Genomic DNA, 21,113 nt, shown 5'->3' on the forward strand with positions numbered 1-21,113 from the left:
AATCTGCTAACAAAGTTCCTTACTCTCAACAAAAGTGATTGATGTTAATATAATTCCATAATAGTAGTATTCATAATATTTCGTGTATGCTAATAAGTTTAGGCTGTTAACTTGTATTAACATCAGCAATTTATAATGTTACCGATGCACGTCATTCGAGTTATAATTTTAAAAAAATGTCAAAGAGGCAAGCTGGCAGAATTGTTAGAGCACTGAATATATGATATTTCTTCTAACTCTTTACATTCTGAATTTAAAATCCCTCCTATGTCAACCATACCTTTTATCCCTCTGATCTCAATATAATAAAGTACCAATGAAGTACTGGGTCTATGGCATTGACTAAACCCTTCCCAAAGACTACTGGCCTTGCACTTAAATTAGAAACATTTAAGAAGGATAAAATTTCACAACTTGGCACAGATATCAATTTTTATTGTTTAGACCTAAATCAATCGACTGAGCAAACCTATGGTCAAAGACATTCCATTAGTGACCAACATACCGTTTCAGAGGGGATATATCTTTCTTGGACTATATCATTTAATGTGTCCCTGGTTTTAAGATAATTTGGAAGAGTTTTGATTGCTATATCTAGTAGGTTGCGCAGCCATGTAGAAGCATGGTGTCACAATGTTCTGAACTCAAACCTTCCTGGAACTGACTTTAATTAGTTAATCTTTTCCAAGTAGATAAAATGAGTGTTGGTATGATACCACAGTCAGCTTAATTAACTCTCTTTCACTCTCTCTTGTATCAAGCCAAAAAATAAATTACCATTTCTGGACATAGAATTATTTCTTGCTTAACTTACACTGACCATCAGAGGAGAACCCAACAGTTGCAATCAGGACTGTCTAGGTAGCCTTATAACCCCACTCCCTCCCTGGCAAATCAATGCAGTGAGCCTTATGGTATTTATTTATTGACAGCAGGCCACAATACACATAGGTCAGAATTGGGCCTCTAGACACTTGAGGCCCCTGGGAAACTGTCTAGTGTTCCCATGCCTTATGATGGGCTTAGCTGTGATTGTATATCTCATGGGAAATAGTCTATTTTAGAGAGGTTAATAAAACTATGAAAAAAAAAAAGACTAGTCATTTATTAGTCAACTATAGATTATTACGAATATATATCTTTTATTTTTTACTTGTTTCAATCATTAGACTGCAACTGTGTTGGGGCACCACACTAAAAAGCTTTTAGTTGAATGAATTGACCCTATGACTTATTTTTTTGTTAAGCTTGCTACTTTTTCTATTGGTCTATTTTTGGTGAAGTTACTGGGATGTAAACGTACCATCAGTTGTCAAATGGTGAAGGGTGACAAACCTAGACAAAAAGACTCTCTCTCTCTCTCTCTCACACACACACACACACACACACACACATAACAGGCTTTTTTCAGTTTCTGTCTATCAAATCCACTCACAAAAGCTTTGGTTGGCCCAAGGCTATAGCAGAAGACACTTGCCCAAGGCACTACAAAATGGGACTGAACCTGAAACCATGTGGCTGGGAAGAAAACTTCTTACCACACAGCCACACCTGATATGAATTATTTTTCATATTAAAAATACTCACTCATCCAACATACCCTACTCAATCCATTAAAAATTAATGTAAAGATTTCCAGTAATTATCAATTCCAAATTTATACAAGAAATTTTTTTTTAGCAAAGTTGGAATTTTGATTGATTAACATTATTGAGCAAGGAATTAATTCATCAGTAATTCTGTAAACTATCTATTTAGGCTATCACTTCCTAGTTATAAACCATCAATCTAGTCATCAATTTTATTATTATTATTATTATTATTAATATTATTATTATTATTAAGGCAGTGAGTGAGCAGAATCATTAGCAGGCTGGACAAAATGTTTAGCATCATTTCTTCCGGCTCTTTACATTCTGAGATTAAATCCCATAGTAGTCAAATTTGCCTCTCATCTTCTTGGGGTTGATAAAAATGAAATATTAACCAAGACTTTAGAAAGGATTACAAGAGTTGACTGAAAAGGTCATAGGCTGACTATGAAGGAGTGATTCTAGAGCTGTGAAATCTTGCAAGCATTAATTTCAACTGTTTTTATGAATAACTGCATTGCTTATTTCTAAAGAAGATTTCAAAAGTAATCAGTAGTGACTGCTCTTCAAAATGGACAAAGTTTGGCATTGTGCTTTTATCAAGTATCTGCAGAAAAAGGATTTAGCCCCCAACAACAGTCATGCTAACAAGGTTGCTACATTAGGGGATGATGCTCCATCTTTATAAACTGTGCAAAAGTGGGCAACAGAATTTAGGAAGGGAAAAGAAGAATCTTGAAGATGCCCCATGGTTTGGAACTCCTGAAACTGCCACTACCAAGGAAAACTTTGACTGTGTTCATCACAGGGTGATGGAAGACAAATGATTGACTAGAAATCAAATAGCCAATGCCCGTAGCATATCCCATGAAAGAGTTGAGAATATTCTGCACAATGAACTTGGCATGCTGAAAGTGTCTGCTCAGTGGGTGCCACATCTGATACTTGATTAAAAGTGCACCAGGCTGATCACATCACAGGAAAATATGACATTGTTTCAGGTAGATCCAGCTGGTTTCCGAGAAGGTTTCCTTAACCAAGGATGAGTGTTGGGTTCATCAATTAGTCAGAAACAAAGAGACAATCCATGCAGTGGAAACACTCCTCTTCAACTGTTCCAAAGAAGGCCAAAGTTGTTTCATTGGTAGGGAAAGAGATGACTTCAGTTTTTTGGGATGCAAAAGGCACTGTGTTTATTGACTATCCAGGAAAGGGCCACATCATCAATGAAGAGTATTATGCCAACTTGCTGAGGTAGTTACAAAAGGCTATCAAAATAAAATGCCCAAGAAAACTGACATAAGGGATCTTGTTTCATCAGGACAAAGCTCCAGCACACAAATCCTTGGTTTCAATGGCTGCTGTGTGTGACTATCACCTGTTCTCCAGCATGAAATAAACACTGCTGTTGATCTTTTTTGATGAACAAGATGAAATTTTCACCAATGTGATCCAAGCACTACAACATTGATGGAAAACGTATGTAGATTACAAGGAGTCTATGTTGAAAAATAATCTCATTTGGTTACATTCCATGTGAGTATTTTGGTCAGCCTGTGAACTTTTCAGCTGACCCCACCTATTACTAGTGGCATTTCTTCCAGCTCTTTACATTCTGATTTCAAATTTTGTTGAGGTTAACTTAATCTTTCACCCTTTCAGGGTCAATAAAATAAGAACCATTTGAGTACTGGAGTTGATGTAATTGATTGTTCTTTTCCTTAAAATTGTTAGATTTCTGCCAAAATTTGAATCCATTATTATTATTGTTATTATTCATTTGCAGAACAGTAACCATATCTTTTTAAAGGGTTTCCTTCCTAGTTTTAGAATTTGGATAAATGAGATTAGAAAATTACAGAGAACTAATGCTAAGTTACATTAAAGCCACAGAAGGATCATGTTAAAACAGACAATCATCTCTTCTCAGATTTGTCAATGAAGCCATTATGAAGAAATATATTGGTTGGATGATTTCAATGGTTGATATTTCTGAAGATTCACATATTCCAACTGAATAAAAATTGCTGTATTCTATGAAGCCTAAGTGCAGCTAATTGAAGACCAGGTGTGAATTAAGAAACATTACTGCCAGGAATGTGACATAACCAATTCCACAGTCCAGCATTTTGAGTCAGTTGTCAGTGTTAATAAAAATGAAAAACTAGATTCTGGAAACAGTTAAGCAAGTTCTTATTACAGAATTAATAGGAAGAGAAGTTTCAAATATAGAAGTTGGGGTTCAATCCAAGAGAACATAACAACCATATCTACAGATTAATATGATGGTTGGTTAATGTATTTAATAAAAGCAATAAGCTAATTAAAATACATGATGAAACCCTTGGTGATCAGCTGTCATAGGGGAGACAATCCCTATTTGATTAAGTTCAGTCAAAGTAGGTTTGGAAGTTTGAAATCTAAATCAAAGAATAAAGAAGGTGTACAGAATATATACATTTATTATTACTTTTTCTACTCACAACAAAGTGCTTAAAATTACTAGTCAAAGGTGCTATGTATAAAGTTATCTCATTCTTCTTTGGAATTGTTAGCACAACATTATCTGAAGTTAAATACATTAAAATAAATCAAACTTTTATACTAAGACAATTCTTAAGTATGAGCCAGTTAATTATTCAACCGAAGAAAATAAAAAAAAATGAAAAACTATGTAAATTTACAAAAAGAGTTAATTAATTTGAAGAGGCAGACAACCATAAACTGTAAAATATGATCAGTCAAAAGAAAAAAAGGAAAAAAGCAGCAAGGGGGTTTGTGTGTGTGTGTGTGTGTGTGTGTGTGTGTGTGTGAGAGTGAGTGCACACACAACTAGTCTCCTCAGAATGATACTAACCAAAGATATTAAAAGTAAAAATCAAATCCCAATAAAAAACACACCATGGATGCATGCACACACGCACAAAATATACATAAAAAATAGAAAAGTTGGGAGACTCAGATTCAGGAGATGAAAGAGACCCATAGTAATGAGGAGGGAGGGCCATGGCATTGATGAGGCTGTTGAATGATAATGAAAGGATTGTGACAAACCAGCTGATCGATCAATTGATTGAACAATTAATCAAGGAATCGATTAGTTAAATTATTACCTAGTTGAATAATAATAATAATAATAATAATAATAATAAGTAGTGAAAAATAGAAGTAATGTGTTTGTTATTGGCAAAATGATTCTCCTAATATACAATAATATTTATACAACTGTTACTGCAGATTATTGATCAGCTATTATTGAAAACCTTGAAGTTACTTTCTTAAACTATGTCAATACAGTTTAAAAAAGAAAGTAGTCATTGATTTCCAATTTAGAAAATCTATGTTAAATCTTAGCAGAGATTTTATGGAGATTTTTACAATTATCACTAGAATGTGATATCATTATATATTACATTAGAGCTGCAAGCTGTCGGACTCTTCAGTGTGTTGGACAAAATACACAGCAGTGTTTCTTCTGGCTCTGAGTTCAAATACCACTGAAGTCAACTTTGCCTTTCATCCTTTCAGAGCTGATAAAATAAAGTAACAGTCAAGTACTAGGGTTGATACAATTAACTTGTGCCTCCCCTTAAAATTGCTGTCCTCAAGATGGAATTAGAATTATTATGATACATATTACATTGCTACTATAAGCAGTGTATATTTTCTTTTCTTTTCATCATTTAATGTCCATTTTCCATGCTGGCATGAGTTAGATGGTTTGGCTAGAGATGGCAAGCTAGAGAGCTGCACAAGATTCCAATCATGTATTTCTATGGCTGGATGCTCTTCCTAATGCCAACCCAGAGTGAACTGGGTGCTTCTTACATGACACCAGCACAAGTACTTATTTATGTATTATACATTATATCATTATATCACATTGCTAATATGAATTACATTTCTATTATATATTACATGGCTATTATATTATACACTACATTTCTTATATATATATATATAGAATAGATAGATATTGTTGCTATTATGTTAAACTGTCATATGTCCAAATTTAGCCAAATGCGTCTTTTTGCTCAAACTATCGTATCTCCAGCTGCTTCAGATGCCATGATGTCAAAAATTGTCAAAAGTTTAGTTTTTTCTGAAAAAGCAATGTTTTGGACTTTACTTTTGCATAATAGAAACGATATATATATATATATATATATAGGGTCATCCATTAAACAATGCGTTTTTCAATTTTTTTTCAGAGGGGAATGGATTAAACAACCTGACTCAACTTGCTATAAAAGCAAGTATTAATTTCACTTTGCCCTTATTCTTAGTGCAAGTTTTGAAGAGTGCAGTTCGATTTTAACAGTTATTTTTTTCTATAATGGAAGTAGCAAAGGAGCACATTCATCATATTTTGCTTTTTAAGTTCAATAAAGGTAACAGTGCAACAGAAAGTGCAAGGAATATTAATGCAGTAAATGGGGATTGGACAAGTGTAAGTAAGTGTCAACAGTAGTTCCAGAAATTCTGAGCTGGAAACTACAGCTTAGAAGACGAGCCTCATCCTGCAAGAGCTTGACAAGGACATCCTGCAAACTCTGGTGGAAGAAAATCTCATTGTAACTGTTGAGGAACTAGTAGAGAAGCTTTGATTTGGTCATTCAACCATTCATTGACACCTGTATGCCATCAGGAAAGTGACAAATTGGGTCAATGGATCCCAATGCGCACAGAGAGTGAATGTATGCTCTTCTTTGCTGTCATGTCTCATGAATAAACCTTTTTTGGACTGAATAGTGACTGGTGATGAGAAATGGGTTCTCTATAAAAATGTCAAGCGCCGAAGACAGTGGGTAGGGAAAGGAGAAACACCAGCACCCTAGGATGACATTCCAAAGATTGGAGCAGTTTGTATGGGAAACAATGCCCCACCTACCGTATTCGCCAGACATCGCCCCGTCTGATTATCATTTATTCCAACAGTCTTCAAAATCAATTGGATGAAAAAAAATATGAATTCTGTAGATGAGGTCAGAATAGTACTGGAGGAGTATTTTTCATCACAGACAAGTGAATTTTGGAAGAGGGTCCTTGCAAGTCTACCAGATAGATGGAAGAGCATTGCAGAAAATGAAGGAGAGTATATTTTAGATTAAAAAAGAACTTTGTTTATCTTAATTTTGAAAAATAAATGAAGTATTAAAAAAATGCATTATTCATGGGATGACAATACATACATACATACATACATACATATACATATACAAATATATATATATATCACATTGTTATTATGCTGTATTATATATAACATACTGCTTATATAAATTACATTGCTATAATATTAAACATCACACCGTTTGTATACATCACATTGCTATTGTAATATATTATCTGTTACATTATAATAGCAAGATAATGCCTATTAGCAGGTGTATAATAAATTGCATTGTGATAAAAATGAATTATACATCACATTTACCGTATTATATATTACATTGCTATTATAATGTGTTGTACATAAATAATAATATAATACTACTAATATATATATTACATTACTATTACAAAGTACCGTAAATGATTATTATATAATATAATGTATTACACACCACATTGCTAATATACATTGCATTGCTTCTACAAAGGTGGTCTAAAAAGTTCCTAGGCTGACTATGAAGAAGTGCTGCTGTGAAATCTTGGATGCATTAATTTCAACATTTATTAATGACTACATTGCTTCTCTCCAGGAAACTGGCATCTGACTGTTCGAAGAAGACTTCAAAAGTAACTAGTAGCAACAGCAGATATGACCTCATCATCACTATGATACCAGTTACCAGCCAAGTATCTTCTCATGTTGGGGAACAGGTGATAGTCAGATGGAGCCAACTCAGGAGATTTGCAGCCATAGAAACCAAGGACTTGTGTGCTAGAGTGCTGTTCTGATGAAACAAGACCCCTTTCATTAGTTTTCCTGGGTGTTTGATTTTGATAGCTTTTGTAATTGCCATAGCAAGTCGGCATAGTACTTTCCATTGTTGGTGTAGCCTTTTTAAAGATAGTAAATAAACGCAATACCTTTAGTATCCCCCCAAAACTGAAGCCATTGTCTTCCCTACAGATGAAACAACCTTGACCTTTGTTGGAGCAGGTGAGGAGGGGTGTTTCCAGTGCATGGATTGTTTCTTTGTCTCTGACTCAAAGTGATGAACCCAACACTCATCCTGGATTAGGAAATGTTCAAGGAAACCAGCTGGATCTGCTTCAAACAATATCAGATTTTCCTGTGATATGATCAGCCTGGTGTGCTTTTCATCAGTTGTCAGAATATGTGGCACCTACCAAACAGAAACTGTCCATTTTTGCACTCTTGATAAAGCTGTAGTATCATCCTTTATGTAGCATCCTTGTCAGCATGAATGTTGTTCGGGGTGAAACCCTTTTTCTGCAAGTACTTGACTGTACCACAGTGCCAAATTTTGTCCATTTTTAACAGAAGTCAGTACTAGTTATTTTTAAAGTTTCTTTGAACAGTTAGATGGAAAGAAACAATGAAGTTATTTATAAGAAGGGTTGAAATTAATGTATGCAAGATTTCACAGTTCTAGTATCATTCCTTCATAGTCAGCCTATGAACCTCTCAGCTCATTCTTGCATACAGCAGAAATATAGAGCAATAATGATGTTCATAGTTCATTTTCTTTGATTGATACATATGGTATGAGCATTAAAAAATGGAGCCAATTTCAGTACATGAAATTGGCTCCATTTCCAATATAGGAAATCATCATCATCATCGTTTAACATCCACTTTCCATGCTAGCATGGGTTGGACGTATGACTGAGGGCTGGCGAACCAGATGGCTGCACCAGGCTTCAATCTTGATCTGGCAGAGTTTCTACAGCTGGATGCCCTTCCTAACGCCAACCACTCCGAGAGTGTAGTGGGTACTTTTATGTGCCACCGGCATGGGGCCAGTCAGGCAGCACTGGCAACGACCTCACTCGAATCTTTTACACATGCTACCAGCACAGGTGCCAGTAAGGCAATGCTGGTAACAATCACGTTTGAATGGTGTCTTTTATGTGCCACTGGCATGGAGGCCAGATAGCTGCTCTGGCAACGATCACGCTTGGATGGTGCTCTTAATACCCTACTAGCACAGGGCTCGAGTGCCAGTAATGTGACGCTGGTAACGATCACGCTCGAATGGTGCCTTTTAAGTGCCACTGGCACTGAAGTCGGTTAGTCGCTCTGTCAATGATCACACTCGTATGGTGCTCTTTGCACCCTGCTAGCATGGACGCCAGTCATCGAATTTGATTTTGATTTTTGTGAATTAAAATAGCTATCTACATATCATACTTAACACACAGACACATACACACACATCAAGGTTTAAACTCTTATATACATCTAGGTTTTAAGAGACTGTCAGCTAACAGTTTTAAATATGAATGTGGATGAAATTTTATCCATGAACAAGAGTTCCCCACCCCTATTCTTCCTTTTTCTAGCACTCTGCTACCTCTAATGAGGTCTAGCATAGTTTAGTTTTGTTTTTAATGGTCTAGTGAGATAAGGAATAGGCTGCACCAACACCTGTGTTCAGGGTCTCTAAGACAGGTAGGAGGAAGGGAAGTAGTAATCCTTAGACCAGAGACGTGGCTTCAACTAGAGTGAACTCCACTAAAGGGACCCAAAGCTCCAGGTGGAAGCTTTATGGTGGTACTATGGGTGATGGATAAGTAATTTAGGAAAAAATAAACAAGGATTTCTAAAGGAGATCACCAAAATGTTGTTTATTTCTAATAAATGTTTCAAGGCCTGAGATTCTGGAGTGAAATTGTTAGTTGACAGGTGACTTCATTTTATCAACCCCAGGAAGGATGAAATGAAAAGTTGACCAGGATTTGAACTCAGGATTTAAGGAGCGGAAGCAAATACTACAAGACATTTCTTTTGATTCTCTTAACAATTCTGCCAATCTACCACCATTTACCTTTATTTCTGAGAATAAAAGAAAAACTAAATAACAGAACTAAAATAACTTATAGTATACATGCTGTAGGAATACATACATACAACAGGTTATCGTACACTACCACAGGAGGTTATTATAAATAGAGTAGGTTAAAATATATACAAAATGTGTATATATATATATATATATATATATATATATCATATGGATTAAGGTCACCATTGGTTTCATGTTAAGCTTAACAGGTATCAAACCTGAAACATTGTAGATATTGTTTTAATCCAAAATGGAGATAAATACTGATGTTCTATGTGGCAGGTTTGATAATCTAAGGGATTTCTCTTTTAACATGAAACCAATAGTAACCTTAATCATGGTTCAATAGGTTAATATATAACGTACAGTGTACATACAGAAGGTTAATCTCCATACAGTAATTTAATATATAAATAGTGTACATACAGTACGTTAATTATGTTAACCTGCATATCGTTACACATGCAGTAGATAAATACATATATACAGTATACATACCATAGGTTAATTATAATGTGTCATCCCATAAATAATGCGATTTTTCAATTGCATGAACTAAAAGTCAGAAGGAGACGGGATAAACTACCTGCATCAACTTGCAATAAAAGCAGGTAGTAATTTCAACTTGTCCTTATTCTTAGTGCAAGTTTTGAAGAGTGCAGTTAAATTTTAACAGTTATTTTTTCAAAGCTATAATGGAAGTTTCAAAGGAGCATATGTAGTATATTTTGCTTTATGAGTTCAATAAAAGCAACAATGCAATGGAAAGTGCAAGGAATATTAATGCAATAAATGGAGATCAGACAATAAGCATAAACCAGTGACAACAGTGACAAGGTCAGAATAGTACTGGAGGAGTATTTTTCATCACGGACAAGTGAATTTTGGAAGTGGGTCCATGCAAGTCTACCAGATAGATGGAAGAGCATTGTAGAAAATGGAGGAGAGTATATTTTAGATTAAAAAAGAACTTTGCTTATCTTAATTTTGAAAAATAAAATAAGCATAAAAAAACTGCATTACTTATGGGATGACCCAATATATACAGTATATATACAACAAGTTAATACATACACAGTATTTCAATATATATACAATATAAACACAATAGGTTAATATATACACAGCATATGTATATATATATATATATATATATATATATATATATATATATATATATACAGTAGGTTAATATAAAGACAATATAAGTTAAAATATATTCAGTATACATGCAGTAGGTTAATAAGAAATTCTAGAAGAAGGAAGCTAAATGATCTTACATTTGATTAGGTTGTGCTGAAATCAACATAGTCATCTATCAATATTCATCAGTCAATAACTTCACTCATATCTAGTTTCCATGTGGCTGTAAAGAGAAAATGATCAATGTTATTTAAGGAAACAGAGAAATCGGGGTAGAGAAAGGTAACATACCTCAGAGATAAAAGTATAAATTGAATAAACATGGAGGTTTTTTTTATTAAAACAGCTGGGTACAAACATGCCTGCACTTAGTAACCATGAGTTTTTTTAGTATCACTGCATTGCAACTTGGTTGTTTTCTACCTTGATCTTCAGCTGAGTTTGGTAGAATTATTGTATAAAATCCTGTTGTATGTATGTGTATGTGAACGTGTGCATGTATGCGTGTGCATTTATATATATATATATATATATATATATATATATGTATATATATATATATATCCATAGATGTTAAATGATAATGGCATGACACAGATATATATAAATACACGCATGCATACACAAACATACAGCTGAAGGCCGCTAACAATGGCAAAGAAACTGAAAAACTCTTGGATTCTTAAATAATTGAAAACAACCAAACACAACAAAAAAAATGTTACATTATCATACATAGAATATAATATATAGAAGGAATGAAATGGTTTGTTGTTTGTATTAGAATTTTTATTTTCATGCGGTGCAACACAATGGGATTGTTCTTAACAGAGACATCATATTCAGGCAAAACAAGGACAGCTGTAGATACTATATGTATATATGTATACACTGTTTCAGAAAAAACAATAATTTTCAGAAGTACAAAAAAAAAAAAAGAAAGAAATCTTTTCAAAAAATTTATCAAAATATATTTGAGTTTAATGAACCAAATAAATTAGCTAATTAGTGTGAAACTGTGATAAAATACCATTGTCTCTTTTGTAGCAGAAAACAGGGAGGCAGCCTTTCAGCAAGTAGAGTGCCTGGCCCAATTTCGCATCTTGATTGTAGATATTTAGCTTCATTTAAAAACCCCTAACCCTTTAACATTCAGATTACACTGTCAAATATAATGTTTATTTATTCACATTATTTTGAATAAATTAAGCATCATCTCGTTGCTTTGAGATTTTGATGATGAGATGGTTTATTTTTAGAATAACATTATACAGTAGGTGTGAGAGATCAGATCTGGCTAGTTTTAACAAAGAACAGGTAGAATAGTTTGGCTGGATATGGTTTAAATGCTAAAGAGTTGATCCTTATTTTTAAAACAATAAAGAATTTTAAAATGTTCAGTAAAATAAACTGTGGTTTGATTCATAAGCTGGTTTTTGGAAAAAATGAATAGTTCTCCCATAAAATTATAGTAGAAGATTTTGAAAGAAATATGAACATTTTAAAACAGAAGATTTTGCAATATAAAATCTGGTGTAGTCTTTAGGGAATGGCATGAAAATCACATAATCTTGGTTTCCACACACATTATGACTATAATACAAATTAATATTTAAACATATGTTCTACCTAATTTTTTTATAAAATATTCAAACTGGTCACATAGACACAAACATACACAACCACACACAGATATATATATATATATATATATATATATATATATATATATATATATATATATATATGTATATATGTATATATATATATGTATATATGTATATATATATATGTATATATATATATATATATATGTATATATATATATATATATATATATATGTATATCAATCAATGTGGTAGGGCAGAGGTTCCCAACCAGTGTACTGTGGGATCAACAGGTGCTGTGAAATATACATACATATGTTGTATCATGACTGATCATTTAGAGTAAAAAATACATTTTTATACTATTTTAACAATAAATATTATTGTCATCTTATATTTTGTATTGTTGTCTATTACATTTTTGTATTGTCATCTATTTTATAATTATTGTATCATCATTGGTGAAATAAAGAAAATTTTTTATCATCAATTCCAGGGACATAGTTTTTTTACCCAAATGTTATTATCCAGGGACAAGGTTTTGTTATATTGCTGTTGAATCAAAAAACAACTGTCATATTAGATTTTCTAATAGGGGTACCATGGATTTCTGAAAGGCTTGGCAAGGGTGCCATGAGGGAGAAAAGGTTAGGATACTGTGTGCTAGAGGAAGCATTTGCAGTAGAAACAAATAAATCCCCTTCCCAAGATGTGACATTCTCCACAATTACAAAACAATTTAATATGAACTTCACCATTTCTGACTAAAGTAAATGAGGCAACTAGAAAGCAATGTAGATGAAACACCCCAAATTTACTGGATGTGTGTGCGTATGTGTGTATATATATATATATATATATATATACACACACACACATATCATCATTTAATGTTCATTTTCCATGCTGGCATATTAGTTCTTTTCATTATTCTGTCTATTTCAGTACCATGTCATCATATAAATATAGTTTCAATTGTTATGTCTTCCTTGTTGTTGCCTTAAGATAATCTTAGTTCAAGCATTTCCTTAACCACAACATATTCATTCATTCATTCATTCATCTCTTGAAATTTATCACACAGTCATTTATTTCTCTAATTTTGTCTTAGCCTGTCTGACTGCAAACTTTCAGATTTCTCAATTCTATTTTATTATTATTATCAACATTTGCTGTCGCATTAAATTATGCTACACAAATCCCAAAAGAATATTTTTCTCCCTTGTGTTCTGACCACTACCCCTCTATCTCTCCGTCTCACTCTGTCTCTCTCTTGGCCTCACTCTGTCTCTCTTTGATTACCACTAGCTTCCCCAAGACTTCCTCCACCATCACCACCACCCTATATAAACTAGCGCATGCCCTCGGATTCCCCTACTCAAATTTTCTTGTTTTTTTTACCTCCTCCAAAGGAATATGTATACAGAAGATGCTCTCGTCTAAATTTGCTAGTTCGCAGAACGCCTGCCCTCCCACTCCCTCCACATGTACAGGAAGTTCCTGTCCTTTGTCATCCTTTGGTTGTCTCTCCCATGAACACTTCTGAAGGCTTTATGCCATCCCCACCCCTACTTAGGCTTTATCTCCTACATAAGATAGTGATCATATAGTGCAAAAATATGATGGTATAGTGTATGCAGGTTGAACTGAAGGCTATTGTTTGTTATGAATTCTGCCAAATGTGAGCTTTCTTTTCAGGTGCATGAAGCTGCTGTCCCTTGTCCCAGGGTCTCACAGGGCCATACCTCCCACACCCACAGGGTTGGCACTCTCAACATCGGCACATTGAATGGTAGGTCTGGTGAGATTGTTGAGATGTGAATTGAGATGTGTCAATATATGCTGCATCCAAGAAGTAAGGTGGAGAGGAGGTTCCGTTAGGTTCCTCACAGGCAAAGAACACAGGTACAAAATTTTCTGGGTAGGGAACACTGACAGGGTTGGGGGCGTGGGTATACTTCTCGCTGAAAAATGGGTAGATAAGGTAATCGAGGTAGTCAGAATATGCAACAGAATACTCAAGATTAGATTAGTGCTTCATCATGGTTTAGCAACCATTATATCGGCCTATGCCCCACAGCCAGGGCTACCCGATGGACAGAAAGGCCGATTCTATGACACCCTCTTGCAGACTACCTCATTGACGAATGACAGGGACCTTCTCTTTGTGGCTAGTGACTTCAATGAACATGTTGGACAACATACAAGGGGCTTCCATTGCGTACATGGAGGCTACGGTTTTGGTTCCCGCAATGAGAAGGGAACCAGGCTGCTGGAGTTCTGCGATGCAAATGACCTTATGGTTTGCAATACTAACTTCAGGAAACCTGCCAGTCACCTAGCCACCTACTGTTTTGGCAGACACACTAGCCAAATTGCCTAGATCCTTGCCAGAAAAAGGAAAAGATGGCTGATTATAAATGCCAAAACCTTTCCAGGCAAAGAATGTACCCCACAGCAGAGATTAGTAGTTAGTGACTTCAGGATCAGGGCTAAGTGGATGCCCAGAAGACGACCAACATGGAGGAGAGGGGTCTGGAAGCTTAAAAATCCTGCAAATGGACAGAGATTTAGAGACATATTACTCGAAGCCTTTGAAGAAATAGAAGAGGATACAGTAGAAGACAACTGGAAGTTTCTATGGGACAACCTGCTGAGGGCCACTGACCAGATCTGTGGATGGTGCAAAGTCCCCTCTCGACCCAAACTAATGTGGTGGTGGAACACTGTTGTTGACAGGGCTATTAGAGAAAAAAAAACAGGCTTGGAAGGACTGGAAGAACGGTGGTAGCAGAGAATTGTATCAGGCTGCCTGAAGGGAAGCTAGGAAACAGGTTTATTTAGCCAGAAGGGAAGCAGATAAGAAAAAATTTCCCAATGTTCTGTGCTGTGAGGACCAAAGACTTGAGGTATTTCATGTTGCAAGACAGTGTATGAGAGAGAATCATGATATTGTAGGAGAGAAGTGTGTCCGCATGGATAATGGTTCTCTTGCACTAAATGAGGCTGCAAAGAGAGACGCCACTATGAAAGATTGCTGAATAAAGAAAATGAATGGGATAAAGAGAGTCTGCCGAATGTCGACACAACAGAGGGACCAGCTATCTGAGTTGACAGTACCTTGGTAGATAAAGCAATTAAGAGTATGGAGACAAGGAAAGCCCCCCCCCCCCCGGCCCATCAGGAATCACTGCAGAGATGCTCATAATATCTGGCAGTGTCGGCTATAGCTTAGTCACCCATATAACTAACCAGGTGATACATGAAGGAATCATACCCAATGACTGGTGTAGCAGCTACATAGTCAACTGCTACAAAGGTAAAGGTAACACTTTAGATACAAATAATTACAGAGGTATCAGGTTGTTGGATCATGTAATGAAGGTCACGGAGAGGGTCATAGCTCAACTATGGCCAAAGAGTTTATTTTGATCCAGGGAATCCCAAAAGAGCTAGAGGACAAATATTTGTGCCACAATCGATGACTCTCACAGCATTCTTTAAGCTGTGTAGATGTGATGCATTCACCGTGACAATCTTCTACTGTGATGTACCGAAGTATTACACCTAGAATAACGATGTTAAGAAGTGGAAGAGGAGAAAGCTTGGTGTAACCATTGAAAGGCATCCACAAATAAAAAACAGTAATGCTCTAGGTTGAGTTTATACGGTCGGTCCACCCCAAAAACTTCGAATGCTACTGTCTCCAGATGCTCCTCCACAAAGTTCCTGGACCAACCTCATTCAAAGACCTTAAAACCGTAAACTCCTTGATTTGCGAAACATTTTGACAAGCCTGCTAACTATGAGGTCTTCTTGAAAATGGTGGTCACTCTTTGTGATGCAACAAACTACATCCACAAAGTGGATGTAAGTGTTTTCAAATCAAAACTGGATCTCTCTTCCTGTTGAGATTCCCAGATGAACCTACCTCACAACGGGAGGCACAAATGAGAGTAGCGACATCAACTCGCTATTCACAAAATGCCACATATCAGAGGAGGCTCTCAATAATAATAGTGTAGTAAAACAGCATGGCCACAGCTTTGAGCAGAAACTGATAAAACAACAATATATTTGTGTGTCCATGTCCCCAAAAAGTTTTTGTAAGTTAGAAAAAGAGATGCACTTGCACATTGTTACTAGAATAGGTATATTATTTATGCAGTATTGTGTTTGGTAACAAAAATTGGCTGTTATGAAACTAAATTCATAATTCTGTATAAATAATATATATGTATGTGTATATTCACACACACACAGACACACACACACACACACACACACACACACACACACAGCAATACATTGATTAACAAAGTTAATATGTTCCACTTATTTTTCTTTTTATTTCACTAACAGAAATTTTGTTATCAAAGGAATGGAAAACACAATTTTTATGCAGATAAATTATTTTGATTATTGACAAAAAACAAAACAAAAAAAAAAAGAAGTAAAGAAATAAGCACTCATTTAAAACAGTTAGGTTACAATGGCCTGGCATATATAGAAAAATTTCCTTTGTACAAGTCTGGAATTCATTTATAAAATATGGTATTACTGAGTGTGTTAGATGCTTGTTATCATCAAAAATAAAAAAAAAAAAGACATCATGGCTTGACTATTTTGTTCAATATTTAGATTGCTTTCTGAGAGTCACTGTAAAGTGGAACTCATTTCATTAAGGCGATAAAGATGTCTGCTGCTTGGTCTAATTGTGGCGGAGTCTCTTGTTTGTTATTTGAACCAGATACTTGCAGTTCTGTTAAATCCTTAAGGCTTTCACTGATGATGGTCTGGTATCATCACCATCATCATCAGCAGCATTTAATGTATGTCTTTTATGCCATCATAGGTTGGATGGTTTGACAACATCTGAAGCTCCAGTGTCTACTTTAGTAATGGTTTCTATAGTTGGATGCTCTTCCTAGAATCAACCACTTTACAGAGTGTATCGGATGCTGTTTTCATGATTACCGGCACTTAGTGATGATTGCCTTGTAACTTACCACCTAAATTATCATCTATAACTGAGGGAGAATGGAAGAGAGAGTGATGGTAAAAGGAATGTGTGGGGAAGTATGGTAGGGAATAGATGGAAGGGGTTAGTTATATGGGTTATTGAAAGACATGGGGGATAGTGTTGAAAGGTAACAGGGTGGATTGTAAGGGAATGGGTATCATGCAATAAATCCTGATTAATGCCTGCATCACCTTTAACCCTTTAGCATTCAAACCGGCCAAAATATTCTACCTGCTTTATGTTCAAAATGTTCAGATCTGACCTCTCACACCAACCCTACATTATCTTTCTAAAAAGTAACAGTTACTTTGTACAAACTCGCAAAGTTACAAAATAATGCCAGATTATTTCAAAACAATGTGAATAAATAAGCATTGCTTTCGATAAAACAATTCGAATGCTAAAGGATTAAAATCTCACTTCCAGTACCTATTTCCTTATTACCCACAAGGGGCTAAACACAGAGGGAACAAACAAGGACAGACATAGGTATTAAGTCGATTACATCGACCCCAGTTCGTAACTGGTACTTAATTTATAGACCCCGAAAGGATGAAAGTCAAAGTCGACCTTGGCGGAATTTGAACTCACAACGTAACGCAGACGAAATACCGCTAAGCATTTCACCCGGCGTGCTAACGTTTCTGCCAGCTCGCCGCCTTCCAATACCATCCATACAAACTACTACTAATAGAGATCATTTTGATCCTCTAATCTATGGCCTTCATGAACTAAATTTGGACTCAATTTTTTTCTCAAGCCACAATCTCTCTCTATAGAAATTCTTTGTCTGATGTTCTCTATGCATTCTCAAATGGCTCCATCAAATCAAATTTTACAGGGTAATAAGTATTACACCCTGCGAGTGTCAACATGCAATTTTCATTTTATTTTGAACTGAAACGATATAACATTTTCTTGAAAACAATCTTTCTGTAGTCTACTATGGTAACAGACATGGCACCGGCACAAAAACCTTTTACATGGCACTGGCACACAACTCATGCATGCCAATCCTCTTCACCAGGGGGTGCGGCCTTAACACTTCTGCTGTGGATGACAGGCCTTCTTGAATACAGCAAGGCGCCAGGTATCTTGATCCTTTTTCATCTTGTATGAGTGATCCTGTGTCTGGAGGTCATCCTTTAGTACTTTGTCCTATGATCTTCCCAGGTTTCCCCCTTCCATGTGTTCCATTCACTTTGAGAGATTGCACCTGTAATACTGATTTATTGATTCAATGACAATAAAACTGCTCAAATGATCCTAGTTATTTCCAATGTTTTATGCCACATAACCTGCCAAGGCCATGATACCACACCTTTCTCCACACCATTAGAAAATATAAACATTCTATTGGTTTATTGATTGTGATTCAGTCAAACCTTAACTGTGATGGAATGGGGAATGGATCTGGGGTTTTGTGGGTAGGAGGGATATGTGACATTGGTAGGCGGGGACAGTTTATGGTACTAGGTGGGATGGTTTAATGTTTAGTCTTCATTCAGATCTAATCAAGATCTATGACCAACAGCATTCCTTCCATGACCATCCTGTCTTTTTGTATATCAAGATCTACAGTGTGTTCTTGTGTTTTTGTGCCTCAGTTAGAAATTATCATATTATTATTATTATTATTATTATTATTATGGCAGTGAGCTGGCAAAATCATTATCATGCCAGACAAAATGTTCAGTGGCATTTCTTCTAGCTTTATGTTCTGAGTTCAAATGTTGGTGAGGTCAACTTTACCATTCATTCTTTCATGCTTGATAAAAAAATGTATCAGTGAAGTACTGGGGTTGATGTAATCGACTGCTCCTTCCCCCCAAATTTCAGGCCTTGTGCTCCTGATAGAAAGAATCATAATTCTCTTACTCTCTCTCCCTCATTTATACTTTTATACACAAACAGATCATCCACAACTATGGCCATGTTTATGTAAAACAGTTAAGTTAAATAACAACAATGTGAATTAAAATAATTTATTTTTCCTTGCTCTTAAATTATTGTGGATTAGTGACAGAACAAACAGGCAAAGTTCAATTCCTGACATGGTTTTCTGTAATGATCTGCTTGAGTTGTTTTTATTACTCTCAGAATCACTTCATACAAGAATTGTCACTAATAGCAATATAACATTTCAATGATTTTGAAAACATGAAATATTTTATTTCAAGAACATGATATAAAATAAACTAATTTCAATAGATTTTGTTGAAACGCATTATTTATTGTAAGAATATTGAATATTTTCATTAAATTATTGAAATTTGTTTCAGAATTTTAATGTATAAATGGAAAAAAAAAATCAAAGGACTCCTTGAAAGGAAATGGTAATCACATCTTTTTAAACACTGAACTAAATACAAGTTTTGCAATACTGAATTTAGCTGTTTCTAATTTACAAAAATAAATAAATAAAACATAATAAACAACAAAAATTCATATTCTGTTCTATCTTTATTTTTGCTGATATCATACTGAAAGTTTGGAGAAGAACAGAAAGATATAATTCATTGCAATATGAATTAATAATATTCTCTGTACAAAGATCATGATACAGAATAATGCTGTATCCTAGACTTGTGTCAACAGGGATAAAAAAAAGGGACAAACTATTGATAATATTGGTGCAAAGACAGCAATTTCAAGAGGAGAGGATATGGCGAAGCCACTGACCCCACCATACCTTCTCCCAGTACTTGACTGGTACTTTAGTTTATTGACTCAGAAAGGATGAAAGGTGCAAAGTGATCATGGCAGGATTTGAACTCAGAACATAAAGAACCAGGACAAATGCCACAAAGCAATTTTTCTGGCACTCCAACTATTCTGCCAACTCATCACCAGACAATTATTGATGAGAAAGATGTTCATTCTGAATGTCTTACTTCCCTGGGCATGGATACATTGAAAGCTTTAGAAAGCTGACTTGGCAGACACCCATAAAATTATTAACCATCTTACTAACAGTAACTCTGAGCACCTTTTCAAACTCCACCTGTCTAACACCCATGGGCATGTTTACAAAGTCAGAAAACAGCACAGCTCTCATGACTTTTGGAAACATCTTTTTACGCTAAGCTTTGCTGAAGCATGGAACAAACTGCCGGCATCAGTTGTTAGAGCACTGCATCTTTCAAAACTTCTGTGCTTCCTGATATTCGCCAACACTACACCTGATTTTCTCCCCTCCATACACACGCAAGCATGTATCTGACTCATACACTGTTCACTTCCCAGACATTACTGCATATGCTTTATATGCACTTTTGACAAGTTGTGGTGCACCTGAGCATTGTATACAATAACTTAATTATTATTATTATTATCATCAAGCTTCAGGGGTGAACAAAAGAGTCCCAGGAAAAGACTCATTTAAATCTGAAATCACCTGCTGCATTTCGTGTGTGTGTGTGTGGGGGGGGGGGAGCAAAATGTGGCTGAGAAACTTTGCTTCCTAATCTAGTGGTTTTGGGTTAAGTTCCACTGTGCAGCACGTTAAGCAAGTATTTTCTAATATAGTCTTGGGCCAACCAAAACCTTGTGTATAGATTTGGTATACAGAAATTGAAAGAAGCCAACTGTATGCGTATGCATGTGTGTGTGTGTGTGTGTGTGCGTGCATGCATGTACCATTGTCTTGACATCATGAAGTGATTGTAGATGAGCATTATTGTCATACAAGCAACATTTTTTCATTTCTGGTCTTCTGTGAGAAATATGTTTAACCAAAGAAAAGGCAGAGATGTAAAAAAAGAGCTT

The 21,113-nt window shown here is 35.4% G+C and overlaps 1 protein-coding gene across 6 annotated transcripts in view; it reads right to left on the reverse strand.

Annotated features, from left to right (window-relative positions):
* LOC115215227 (basic immunoglobulin-like variable motif-containing protein) overlaps positions 1-21,113 on the reverse strand; it is a 103,064-nt gene that overhangs the window by 53,463 nt on the left and 28,488 nt on the right. For all 6 annotated transcript variants that reach the window (XM_029784451.2, XM_029784450.2, XM_036505308.1 and 3 more), the window contains one exon: positions 10,852-10,937. The gene's annotated coding sequence lies outside the window, so the exon portion shown is untranslated. The remainder of the gene's footprint in view (positions 1-10,851; positions 10,938-21,113) is intronic.

Source organism: Octopus sinensis, linkage group LG8, assembly GCF_006345805.1.
Source record: "Octopus sinensis linkage group LG8, ASM634580v1, whole genome shotgun sequence".
NCBI lineage: Eukaryota > Metazoa > Mollusca > Cephalopoda > Octopoda > Octopodidae > Octopus > Octopus sinensis.